Here is a 13,762-nt window from a genome sequence, read left to right on the forward strand (position 1 = left end):
GAACAACAATAAAACATTTTTTAAAGTTATGTGAATGTGTTCTCTCTCTCTCACTCTTACTCTCTCAAAGTATCTTATTGTGCTGTAGTTCAGCACAGATATGCTGGACAAAGATTGATTTATGTCCTGGTTAGATGAAGCAGAATGCTACTCAGAGTGGCATACAATTTAAAACTTACAAATTGTTGCTTTCTGCAATTTTCCATTTAATATTTTTTATCACAGTTGACTGTAAGTAACTAAAACAACAAAAAATATATGAATAAGGGTTCTACTGTATACCCTTACCCTTTTAAAAAACTCCTCACTCAAGGATACGTCCACTGATTCCAGAGAGAGAAAAACGTTGATGTAAGAGAGAAATATTGATTGGTTGCCACCTGTACACACCCTGACTGGGGATCGAACCTCAAACCTAGGTATGTGCCCTAATTGGTGACCAAACCAACAATCTTTTGGGGCACAAGATGGCGCTCCAACCAACTGAGCTACCTGGCCAGGGCTACTGTATCCCCCTTTAATCTTCTTATGGTGTGATACTTATAAGCATTGATTTTGACCCAAATCACTGAGGGTACTGGTTAATACTGATGCTCACTAGCTCTGTGACTTTTTTTAATTTGATTTCCTCTTTTAAAAATATGAATAATACCACTATCATACTTGTTTTATAGGATTCCTATGATGATTAAATGAATCATAATACATATAAAGTACTTAAAACAATGCCTGGTATGTTAGAAGCAATCCAGTGTCAGCTTTATGTACTATTAATAGTTACAATAGAGGAAACAGACTATCCTTGACTGAACCTAGTACATTTAGTAGGTATACAAGCACACTTAGAGAGTAAATGAAGAAATTCAATAATATTCCCCAGGGTCTCACAGAAATTCTTTGCTAACACAGATGAAGGCTTGATATGACTGAATGCCCATTAACATTCATAGCCTGGATGAAATATTTGAGGATCTACTGGATGTTTTGGGGCTCCCTCAGTCTTGGCCTGTGAAAAAACATCTATGTGTTTATCTAAGAAGATAACATTTTATTGAATGGTGGAGATTATACATTAATTAACTAAGTAACAAATAAACCTTCAATAGGTTATCTGGATTCCAACCTGAGGCTCTGCACAATTTCTATACAGAAATGGGACAATATGGGGGCAGATAAGCAGATAGTTTAGGGCCTAGGCATGAAAGTGCATCTGCAGAGGTTCATTGTTTTTACTCAGATTGAATGGTCACTTGGAATACCTGGAGGAGAGTTAGGTGATGGAAATTGTGAAGACATGAGAATTTCCTCCCTACACTAGTTCTCTTCCAGGTAGAACTTTTGGTCCACATCAATGGCTATATACTTGTTGAAGGATCTAAATAGTAATAAAAAATAATACTGCATTCAAATGCAGAGCAGACATCCAGGCTGTAATATCTTTCAGAAGGAAGATCTAATGAAGTACATAAGGATGTTCTTGGCCCTATCCCTGAACCTATTGTAGGAATTCTAATTTAAGAGTGATTTGTATCCCTATAGTGAGTACTTTTATGGGTGAGGTTTGACTAAGATCAAAACAGAGGAGAGGTGCTCAATTAAAGAAACTTTGTGATTCTCACAAAGTCCAACAGCTGGAAGATATTCAAACTTGTTCTCATTAAGGCACATGCTTTCTTTTTCCCCATAGAATTCCTTCAGGAATGACTTCAGGGAGAATTATGTTAGTGGATAATCTTCCCAGGGCCAAAAGTTCTTCCTTCTAACAATGAGACCCCAGAACCCTGTCTAAAACTAATCATCCAAGACTCAATCCTGATTTATAGGAGAGGTGAACTATGATGATTTTCAAATTCAGAGTTGGTGTAGCCTGAAACCCATGTGATAAGTTCTTAGCCCCAGATTTGGAAGATCTCCAAGGAAATTTCTCTCCAGAGTATCATGGTAAACCAGGAGGGATTATAACTTCTGGGACCACTGCTGAATATTTGAAGGTGATGATTGTTTGGACAAGTGATTTACTGGGAACCTGCAGGAAAAACAAAGTCCTGCAGAAGAGGTGACGGATGAAGCAGGGGGAACAGCCAGTGAAGTCTTTGCCTGTGAATCATAATGGGCCCTGGGCCAAGATCAAGCATCTGAGAGTGAGGTAAAAGAAAACTAGAAAAATCTAGTCCCAGTTCTGCCACTTATTTCCTGTGTGACCTATGTGAAAGGCCTCTCTGGATGTTGCTTTCTTCCTGTATAAGGAGATTAGGTCAGCAGTTAAGTCTCAAATGTCTTCAGGGACCAGGATGGGACTATCAATGTGTGAAGGTGCTTGGGTGAGGCCACATGGAAGGAAGGAAATTTTGGTGAGTGTGTGGTATCAGAGCACATGCCCCTGGCTGGAGGCTTTCAGATGCACTGTTTTAAAGCACTGCCCTAGCTTATCTGCCTTGGGCCTTACCTGGCCTGCAGAGTAGGGGATGCACAGGGCTACATTCATCTCTAAGCCTTTAATTGTCTGATATTCTAAAGTGGGTCCAGTAAAGATACACATCATACTCTTGTCTTAAACACAAAGGAAATGGAGTTGTGTGCTGTTTGTATTAGAGCCAGGACATCACAGCCATGTGGAGTTGAATCCCTCACTTTGTCACTAACTAGAGTTCCCTTGTTTGTACTTCTGAAATTCAACAACTTTAAAAAACAAAATATTTTCCATAGGTTTCTAGAAAATTCATTTGGTAGCAAAACTGATCTGAACTATTTAGAGATATTATACTGGGGTCAGCAAATATTTATCTGTAAAGAGCCAAATGCTAAGTATTTTAGGCTTTGTAGGTCACAACCATTCAGCTCTGCCTTGGAAGCAGGAAAAAAACAATAACACGTGTCTGTGGATACATTCCAATAAGACTGAATTTTACAAAACAGGTGGAATTTGGCCTGAGGGCTGTAGTTTGCTAACCATTGCTATATATATGATTTACCATAAATACTCATATATTTTGCTGCAGAATTATTAATGATTATGGTTTTGGGTGCTCTGCTGAACACCTCTGGTATTATGGGAGACAAAACAATGGCTTCCAAAGATGTCTATGCCCTACTCCCTGAAACCTGAGTATATATTACCTTACATGACAAAACATACTTTGCAGATCTGATTAAATTAAAGACCCTGCAATAGGGAGGTGACTCTGCATTATTTGTATGGACCCAGTGTAATCACATGGGTCCTTACAAGGTCAGAGATACAAGAGGCATAATGATGGTAGTGGAGGTCAAAAGGAGACAGGGAGACTTGAAGATGCTTCACCATTGGATTTGAAGATGAGGATGAATCATGAGCCAGGGAATGAAAGTGACATCTAGAGCTTAAAAAAGCCAGGAAACAGGTCTTCCTCTAGGGCCTCCAGAAAGAAAGCAGCCCTGCTAACACTTTAATTTTAGGCCTTCTCACCTCCAGAACAGTAACATAATAAATATGTATTGTTTTAAGCAATTAAATCTGTGGTTATTTGTTACAGTAGAAGTAGAAACTAATACAGAGATATGATGTAACATGAGATGTGCATTAAATTTCCTTTCTAAAATAGAACATTTATAAATTTAAAATTCTTATTTTCAAAGTATCAGTTACTGGGTTATGGATTTATAGTTGTATAATCTTGTGCAAGATATTTCAGATCCCTACATATCTGATTCCCCTTTACAAGATGGGTGTAAACTTACATCAAGATGGTTGTGAAGGACATAGTAATACTTCTAGTTCCCCTTCAAGGAAGGCGTTGATGCCCATAATTACCGGAAAAACTGTTGGCAGTCAGATATAAAGGGATCACCACCATAGGGGTCACCCCAGCTGCAGAAAGCCCTTGAGTGAGGGGACATGCCTATGTCTGATCAAATGGGATAGGGAGCAGGATAAAGGCCTGACCATTTCTAAAAAGCTGAGAGGCAGAACTTCCAACTGTCAGCAAACAACACTCTAAACTTTTTCTTTTTATTCACCTACCTGCTATCCCCCTTTACTTGCAACTATCAGCTTGTTCTTTATATCTGTGGGTCTGTTTCTGTTTTATTTTGTTGATTCATTTGCTCTGGGGTTTTTTTCACATTTCACCTATAAGTGAAATCATGTGGTATTTCTCTTTCTTTGTTTGACTTAATTTCTTTAATGTAATATTCTCTAGGTCCATCTATGTTATTGCAAATGGCAAGATTTCATTTTCTATGGCTGAGTAATATTCCAGTGCATGTGTTTATAAGCACATCTTTTTTACCCATTCATCTATCAATAGATACATAAGTAGTTTCCATATCTTAGCTATTGTAAATAATACAATAAATGTAGGTGTAAATATATCTTTTTGAATTAGTTGTTTTGATTCCTTCAGATAAGTACCCAGAAGGGGAATTGCTGGGTCATATGACAGTTCTATTTTTAATTTTTAATACTGTTTTCCACAGTGGTTTTATCAAATTACAATCCCACCAACAACACAAAAGGGGTTTCTTGTCTCCATATACTCTATAGTACATCTTACTTGTTGATATATTGATAATAGCTATTCTGACTGATGTGAAGTAATATCTTATTGTGGTTTTAATTTGCATTTCCCCCATATTAGTGTCAATGAGCATCTTTTCATATGTCTACTGGCCATCTATTTGTCCTGTTTAGAAAAATGTCTATTTAAATCCTCTGCCGATTTTTAATTAGATTGTTTGGGGGATTTTTTGGTTTTAAGTTCTATGAGTTCCTTATATATTTTGGATATTAACTCATTATCAGATGTATCATTGGTGAATATCTCCTCCCATTTAGTAGGATGTCCTTTGATTTTGTTGATGGTTTCCTAAACTGTGCAAACTTTCAAGTTTGATGTAGTCTCATTTGTTTATCTTTCTGTATCTCCGTGATACAGAATTAGATGTACATTTTTTAAAAAACTTGCAATACAGCAAAGCCGCAATAAGTGAACTGTGATATAACGAGGGACGACAGTATCTGTTTTTATGCCAGTACAATTCTGTTTTGATTATTGTAGTTTTGTAGTATAGTTTGGCATGAGGATGCATGGTACTTCCCACTTTGTTCTTTCTCCAGATTTCTTTGACTATTTGGGGTCTTCTGTGGTACCATATAAATTTTAGCATTAGTTGTTACAATTCTGAGAAGAATGCCATTGTATTGTAGTAGGGATTGCATTAAATCTGTATATTGCTTTATGTAGTAAGAACATTTTAACAATATTAATACTTCCAATTCATGAGCATGGTATACCCATTTATTTGTATCTTCTTTTTTTTGTTTTACATTGTTTCTTTCTTTTATTTTTTTATTTCTTGTTTTTTCTTTTTTTTTTTCATTGTTTTACAATTTTCAGAGCATAGGCTTTTCACCTCTTTGGTTAAATCTATTCCTAGGTATTTTTGATGCAATTGTAAATGGATTGCTCTCTTAATCTTTTCTTCTGGTAGTTCATTATTGGTGTATAGAAATGCAACAGATATCTGTATATTGATTTTTAATCTTCAACTTTACTGAATTTATAAGCTCTAATAATTTTTGGTCAACTCTTTAGGTTTTTCAATATATAGTATTATGTAACCTGTAAATAATAACAGTTTTAGTTCTTTCTTTACAATTTAGATATCTTTTATTTCTTTTTCTTGCCTGATTGCTGTGGCTAGAATAAAAGTAATGATACTGGGAAAACCAGTCTTGTTGCTGATCTTAGGGGATAAGCCTTTTGCTTTTCACTATTGAGAGTGATGTTAGTGAAATGTGTTTAACTAATGTTATATATATATATATATATATATATATATATGTGTGTGTGTGTGTGTGTGTGTTACATATATGGCCTTTATTGTGTTGAGCTATGTTCCTTCTATATCTGCTTTATTGAGAATTTCTTATTATGGAAGGATGTTGAATTTTTTCAAATTTTTTTCTTCATCTATTGACATGATCATATGATCTTTATCCTTCATTTTGTTAATGTGATTTATCACATTTATTGATTTATGGGTGTTGAACCATTCTTACACCCTTGAGATGAACCCCTCTTGGTTGGTAATCATGTATAATCTTTTTAATGTATTGTTGAATCTAGCTTGTTAATTTTTTATTGAGAATTTTTGCATTTATGTTCATCAAAGATATTGACCTGTAGTTTTCTTTTTGTAATGTCTTTGGTTTTATAGAATGATTTTGGAAGCATTTATTCCTCTTTGAGTTTTTAAATAGTTTAATAAGGATAGGTATTAATTTTTTTTAAATGTTTGGTAGAGTTCATCTGTGAAATCATCTGGTTCTTTTAGTTGTTTGGAATTTTTTATTACTGTTCAATTTTATTGCTAGTAATCAGTCTGGTTAGATTCTCCATTTCCTCCTGGTTCAGTCTTGGAAGGTCATATGCTTCTAGAAATGTATCCATTTCTTTTGGATTATTGAATTTGTTGGCATGTAAGTGTCATAGCATTTTTTAACAATTCTTTTTATTTTTATAGCATTGGTTATAACTTCTCTTTCATTTGTGATTTTATTTGAGCTCTCTCTTTTTTTTCTTGATGAGTTTGGCTAAAGGTTTGTCGGCAAACATTTCACTCTAAACTTTTAAAACTGGGGAATCAATGTGGGTGTTCCAAAATAGTTCACTAAAATCATAACACATACCTTGTCTTCCAATATCTAGGTGGAGTTGAGAATTATAGTAAATTTTAAAAATAAAGTGTAGTTCATTAATTGATTATGTAAATCCAAAGTAAAGTTGAGCCTTGAACGACACTGGGTTTAGGAGTGCCAACATCCCCCCATTACTACCCTCTGAATCAAAAATCTGCTTGTAACACTTGACTCTACAATCAGACCTTCATGGATTCAACCAACTGTTGATCAGCCATGGTTGGGAACATGAAAATACTGTTTTCAATCCACAGTTGGTTGAATCCACATATGCAAAACCCACAGATATGGAGGGCCAACTGAATTTATTGAAAAAAAATCAACATATATGTGGACCTGTGCAATTCAAGCCTAAATTGTATTTTATTTTATTTTTTAAGATTTTATTTATTTGTTTATTTATTTATTTATTTTTAGAGAAAGGAAGGGAGGGAGAAACAGAGAGAAACATCAGTGTGTGGTTGCCTCTCAAGTGGCCCCCACTGGGGACCTGGCTCTCAACCCAGGCATATGCCCTGACTGGGAATCAAACCTGGGACCCTTGAGTTCACAGCCCACACTCAATCCACTGAGCTATGCCAGCCAAGGCTGTATAAGTATTTTAAATAAAAATAAATAAGCCAATATGTTTTCAAACAGGGTGTTACTTAAAAACCACAAGAACTGAGTCAAATGATAAAAAGAGGGGGATGTAAAAGGTAGGATGTTTTCTCAAGCCCTATCAATAAGGTAAGGCACACCCACAAACTTTCAGCTAACCCTCAAAGGCAAAACTGGCTGCTAACATTTCAACAATGATGTATAATTTTGTGTCCTCAGTCTAACTTTCAGGCTTCTACCTCGTGTAGTTATAACAAGGAGACATTGTATTGACTCTCTAGACATTATAATAGAACATGCATCCACAAGTTCAGTGGGAAGCTGGCAATGAGAACAAAACCAGAATTTAAAAACTTCTGGAAAGACATGAGAAATAAAAGGAAAAGTTGCTTCAACCAGTCCAGTCTTTTTCCTAAACAAGGTGGAAAGTTTGGAAAAACAGAACCTAATAATTTCTATTTCTTTTTCTTTTTTTTATTTTAATCATTGTTCAAGTACAGTTTTCTGCCTTTTACTCCCAATAATTTCAAAACAGTGACAACTTGACACAGAAAATGTTTAAGTAACAGAGACATTTCAGGAGGTAAAAAATTCCATGGCCATTCAGTTGACACATTCACTGAAAGCCCCTGGCTTTCCTGTAAGTTTCTTTTAGGAATCTCAGAAACTTCAGCAATAATTGTCACTTGGGCAATTCTGGTTGTTGCTTTCAGATCCACATTTTTCCCTTTCCCTGTTTGGATCACCTTGCAGTTTTTCTTGTGCTCTGGCTTCCAGTTGGGTCAGCTACAACAAGATGCTAGAGCAAGGAAAGGGAAACATGTTATCAGGGTTATTCCCCCACCTTCCTTTCTGAGGGTTGCCATGGGCAGGCAGCATCCCTCATTACATTTCTCTACCACTCTCAGGGTCAGGGTTGTGGTGAGCCTCTTTGCCCTCATTTGTTTCTTGCCTAGAGGTGGTAACAGCCCTAGGAACCTCATTATGTCTTTTGGTGTCTCTAAACCCTGCTCACACTTTGTAAATAATCCCTTTACTAAACTCTCCTCATTACCCAGTTCCAGTCTGCCATTTGTTTCCTACTGTGACCCTCACTGATATAAATACTATTAATATTTTTAAACATTTATTTAAACTCTGCAAGCGCTGTACCATTTACTGCCCCCAAGAATTCCATGGAGTGGGTGTTATTATTCTATCTTATAGAAGATGAATATAAGATCTAGAGAAATTACAATCATGCAAATAGAAGATAACAAACAAGGAACTGAACCCAGACTGTCTGACACAAACTCTAGTTTTAACCATTGTGCTATGCTGCTTTGATGATTATCAAACCTAACTATGTGTACAACTTTCAGCAAGTCAAAAAAATACTTTCAGAAACCATCCCCTCCCCAATACCAAATAAGTGGTACAAATAGATCAATAGTTTGTCTACAACTGATGAAAATGGTTCCCATTATTGTTGATAGTTTTCAGATGTGCTCACTCCAAGCAGCCTTTCCTAATCCTTTCCTGATAGGCTAATATAAGTTTTGGATCTGTGAGGGAGGGCTACAGGTGCTGGGGTGTGAGTGGGAGCAAGAGAAAGAGAATGAAAAGGTCCATAGGGAGGTCAGGCATAAATATCAAGTAATTTCTATTCAGTCTTTGGTCTTCAGTAATAGAGTGGCAGATGTATGGGCTCTGTCCAAAAAAAGTCCAGCCATTGTTAATACAACAAAAATGGTTTGCATGACATTGCTATAACCTGACAGCCAAGGAGAATGGACTTGGATGTTCCATGATGGCTTCAATGTACTATTTAGTGGGGTGGTAGAGGCCATTGAGTAAGTATGTGCATTGTGTGTCATTTGTATTCAAAATAACAGAGAGTAGAGCAACAAATCTGCATCAAAATTTGCATTAAGCTTGAACATTCCTCTGCAGAAACTATTCAGATGATTCAGAAGACTTTCAGGGATTATGCAATGAGTGCAGCACAAATAACAGTGTGTCACAAATGCTTCAAAGATGGCCAAGAATCTGTTGAAAGTGATCCACATTCAGGAAGGCCTGTAACAAGGAGAATGTCTTAGAATATTGAATGTGTATGGGCTGCAATAGACAAAGATCTAAGAACTGTGTGAGGTCCCAAGATACCTACATTGAAGGGGATTGAGGCAGCATTGTCCTATGTACAGTGTTTCTTGTATCTTATATCTTCTTCAATAAATGTTTCTATTTTTCATAGTACATGGCTGAATAATTTATGGACAGACCTCACTACATATTCTGAGTGTTGACCTTTGAAATTGAGAGCAAGGTTTTATAGACAGGATCTCAACTTTTGTTCAATAAAGAGAAAGGCTCATATGCCCTAGAAAATAAAGTTTTTGTCTGCTAAACTAAACCAGTCAGCAACCTTTTATTTTTAAATCAGTGGTTCTCTACTCTGTAGTTCCCACTGAATGCAGTCACAGATACTTGTAGCTTCACATTTCTTTTTCAAAGCCTTCTTAATATCTTTCACATACAAATGAATTTTAGACCCCAGTATGGAAGTTCTTAAACCTATCCGATCCCACTGGGATTTGGGGTGGGAAAAGTGTAAACTTTACCATTAATTTCAGTGACACCCATTGTCTCAGCTAAGCTCCTTTGTTAAGGGCAACAGAACGCAACTCTGGTCAACCTAAGCAGAAAGGAACTTACTGAAAGCATGTTGAGAGCTCCTGGAATTTATAGAAGACTTGCATGATTCATGGGGATTAGGTTTAGGATGGACAGGAACCAAGAAGTTTCACAATCAAGGAAGCAGAGAAGACAACTACAGTCCAGAACTTGGAATAGTCTGATCCGAATGACTAATTCCATGAAAGACTTCTAAGTTGTCCCTTCTCCTATACTTCTTAAGACTCAGAGAAAGTGCCTGAGGGACACAGCTCTCTCCCATCTCTCTCCATCCCTATGCCCCTTCACCAACTAGAGTTGAGAGAGGGAAGATCTGAATTTCCCATGGGAAGTAGTCATCAGGAATTGCCCTCTGTAGAAGTTGCTGTCAATGCCCACCTCTATCTGCTTGGCCTACCCCATGAGTTACTTACAGGTTCACCATATACAGACTTCTCGATAGAGCCCAGCTGCCCACAATGATCACCTGAGCTTAATGCCAATATGGGGTGTTGGTTTCCTCTTTTCCAGGTCCTATTTCCAGACTCCCAGTGCTTCCTGGAATCTTCTCACAAATAAATCCCTTGCACTAAAATTCCTTAAGTGTACCTTAGGGGAATCCATACTAAAACATTTTAGCCAGGCTTTCTACATAAGGGGAGACTCAAATCCCAAATAAACCTACAGTGCTGTGAGGTAAAGGGAATTCATGAGCAACAGCAATTGACAAATAGACACCACATTCATTAACAATAATAGCAACAAAATATATATTTTTTTAAGATTTTAAGAAGGGGAAACAATTATAGATGATGTTCCCTAGTAGAGGCTTTTCTTTTGCTACTTTATTTCAAAATGAATCAAGTAACTCTCAAACTTTATCATCATGTTTTTTTTAAAGAACACATATATTAGTTATCTATACAAATTGTAAAATATTACACAAAACCTTAATGGCTTCAAACATTACTCTCTCACAGTTTCTCTGGGTCAGGACTGTGGCTGCTGCTTAGCTGAGTGATTCTGGCTCTGGGTCTCTTGTGAGGTTGCAGTCAAGATGTCAGCTGAGGTTGCATCACTGAAGGCTTGCCCTGAGGTCTCCTGATGTCTCTCTCACATGGCTGTTGGCAGGAAGCCTCAGTTCCTTCCCACATTTTATAGGGGTATAAAATTGCTTGAGTGTCCTCATAAAATGGCAGCTGGCTGCCTGGACTGAGTGATCCAAGAAGAGCATGATGATGGAAGTTGCAATGTCTTTTATGACTGAGCTTCAGAATACACATTATTTGCCCTGGCCAGTGTGGCTCAGTTGGTTGGGACATCATCCTATAAACCAGAAGGTTGTGGGGTTTATTCCCAGTCAGGGCACATGCCTAGATTGTGGGTTTGGCACTTGGTTAGGCTGTGTATGGGAGGCAATTAATTGATGTTTCTCTCCCCTCTCTCTCTCCCTCTTTTCTCCACTCTCTAAAATCAATGAGCGTGTCCTCAGGTGAGGAGTTTAAAAAGAAGACATTATTATTCATTTCTGCAAAATCCAGTTGGCTACCCAAGTCAGCCCTATTCAAAGTGGAAGAAGTCTATGTAAGGGTGCAAATATCAGGAAGCAAGGGATCCCAGGGGCAACTTTAGAGTCTGTCCACACAGTACCATTTTTTTCCAAAGAATCAACTATTTTTAAGTATATTTTATTGATTATGCTATTACAGTTGTCCCATTTTTCTTCTCTTTATTCCCCTCTGCCCTGCACCCTCCATCCACCAGCTTTCCTCCCACCCCCTTAGTTAATGTCCATAGGTCGTACACATAAATTCTTTGACTTCTCCATTTCCTATACTATTCTTAACCTCCCGCTGTCTATTTTGTACCAAACAATTATGCTTCTTGGTCCCTGTACCTTTTCCCCCATCTTACCCTCACCCTCCCCACTTATAACCCTCCATGTAATCACTATTTCTGTGATTCTACTCCTGTTTTAGCGGTTTGCTTACTTCATTTTTGTTTTTGTTTTTAGGTTCAGTTGTTGATAGTTGTGAGTTAGTTGTCATTTTACTGTTCATATTTTTGATCTCTTCTTTTTTTTCTTTAAAATTTTTTATTGTTGTTTACCTACAGTTGCCCGTATTTTCCCCCAACTCCTTCCCCCACCGGCTCCATACCTACCTTCCTCCTTTGCTTCCCACCCTCCACCTTGGTTTTGTCCATGTGTCCTTTTATAGTTGTTCCTGAAAATCCTTCTCCCCACTGACCCCTCTTCCCTCCCCTCTGGCTATTGTTAGATTGTTCTTAATTTCAATGACTCTGGTTATGTTTGTTTGCTTTTTTCTTTGTTGATTAGGTTCCAGTTAAGGTGAGATCATATGGTATTTGTCGTTCACTGCCTGACTTGTTTCACTTAGCATAATGCTCTCCAGTTCCACCATGCTGTCACAAAGGGTTATAAGCTCCTTCTTTCTCTCGGCCATGTAGAATTCCATTGTGTAAATGTATCATAGTTTTTTTTTGATCCACTCATTTGCTGATGGGAACTTAGGTTGCTTCTAGCACTTGGCTATTGTAAACTGTGCTGCTATGAACATTGGGATACATAGATTCTTTTGGACTGGTGTTTAAGGGTTCTTAAGATATAATCCCAGCAGTGGAACAGCCAGGTCAAAAGGCAGTTCCATTTTTAGTTTTCTGAGGAAATTCCATACTGTTTTCCACAGTGGCTGCATCAGTCTGCATTCCCACCAAGAGTGCACTAGTGTACCCTTTTCTCTACATCCTCTCCAATATTTGTTTGTTGATTTCTTTATGTTGGCCATTTTCAATATGTGAGGTGGTATCTCATTGTGGTTTGATTTGCATCTCTCTGATGGCTAGTGATGCTGAGCATCCTTTTATGTGTCTCTGGCCCCTCTGTATGTCCTCCTTGGAGAATTGTCTGTTCAAGTCATTTGCCCATTTTTTAGTTGGGTTGTTGTTTTCCTGGAGGGGAGTCATGTGAGTTCTTTATATATTTTGGAAATCAAGCCCTTGTCTGAGGTGTCATTGGCAAATGTTTTCCCAAATGGTTGGCTCTCTTTTCATTTTAATGCTGTTTTCTTTAGCCATGCAGAAACGTTTTAATTTGATGAGGTCTCATTTGTTTATTCTTTCCTTTATGTCCCTTGCTTTAGGGGACATATTCATGAAGATGTTGCTGTGTGGAATGTCTGAGATTTTCCTTCCAATATTTTCCTCTAGGACTTTTATGGTGTTACAAGTTATATTTAAATCTTTTATCCACCTTGAACTTATTTTTGTGTGTGGTGTAAGTAGGTGATCAAGTTTCATTTTCTTGCATGTAGCTGTCCAGATCTCCCAACACCATTTGTTGAAGAGGCCATTTTTACTCCATTTTATGCTTCTCACTCTTTGTCAAATATTAATTGACCATAGGAACTTGGTTTTACTTCTGGGCTCTCTGCTCTGTTCCATTGGTCTATGTGCCTGTTTTTATGCCAATACCAGGCCGTTTAGATACAGTGGCCTTGTAGTACAGTTTGATATCAGGTATTATGATCCCTCCTACTTTAGTCTTCTTTCTCAAAATTGATGCAGTTATTCAGGGTCGTGTATGGTTCCACATAATTTCTGAAATGTTTGTCTATATCTATAAATATGTCATGGGTACTTTAATAGGGATTGCATTGAATCTATAAATCACTTTGAGTAGTATGGCTATTTGATTATGTTAATTCTTCCAGTGCATGAGCATGGTACTTGCTTCCATTTTTTTGTGTCTTCCTTAATTTTTCTTCAGTGTTATACAGTTTTCTGAGTACAGATCTTTTACTTCCTTGG

Source organism: Phyllostomus discolor, chromosome 7, assembly GCF_004126475.2.
Source record: "Phyllostomus discolor isolate MPI-MPIP mPhyDis1 chromosome 7, mPhyDis1.pri.v3, whole genome shotgun sequence".
In the NCBI taxonomy this organism is placed as follows: Eukaryota; Metazoa; Chordata; class Mammalia; order Chiroptera; family Phyllostomidae; genus Phyllostomus; species Phyllostomus discolor.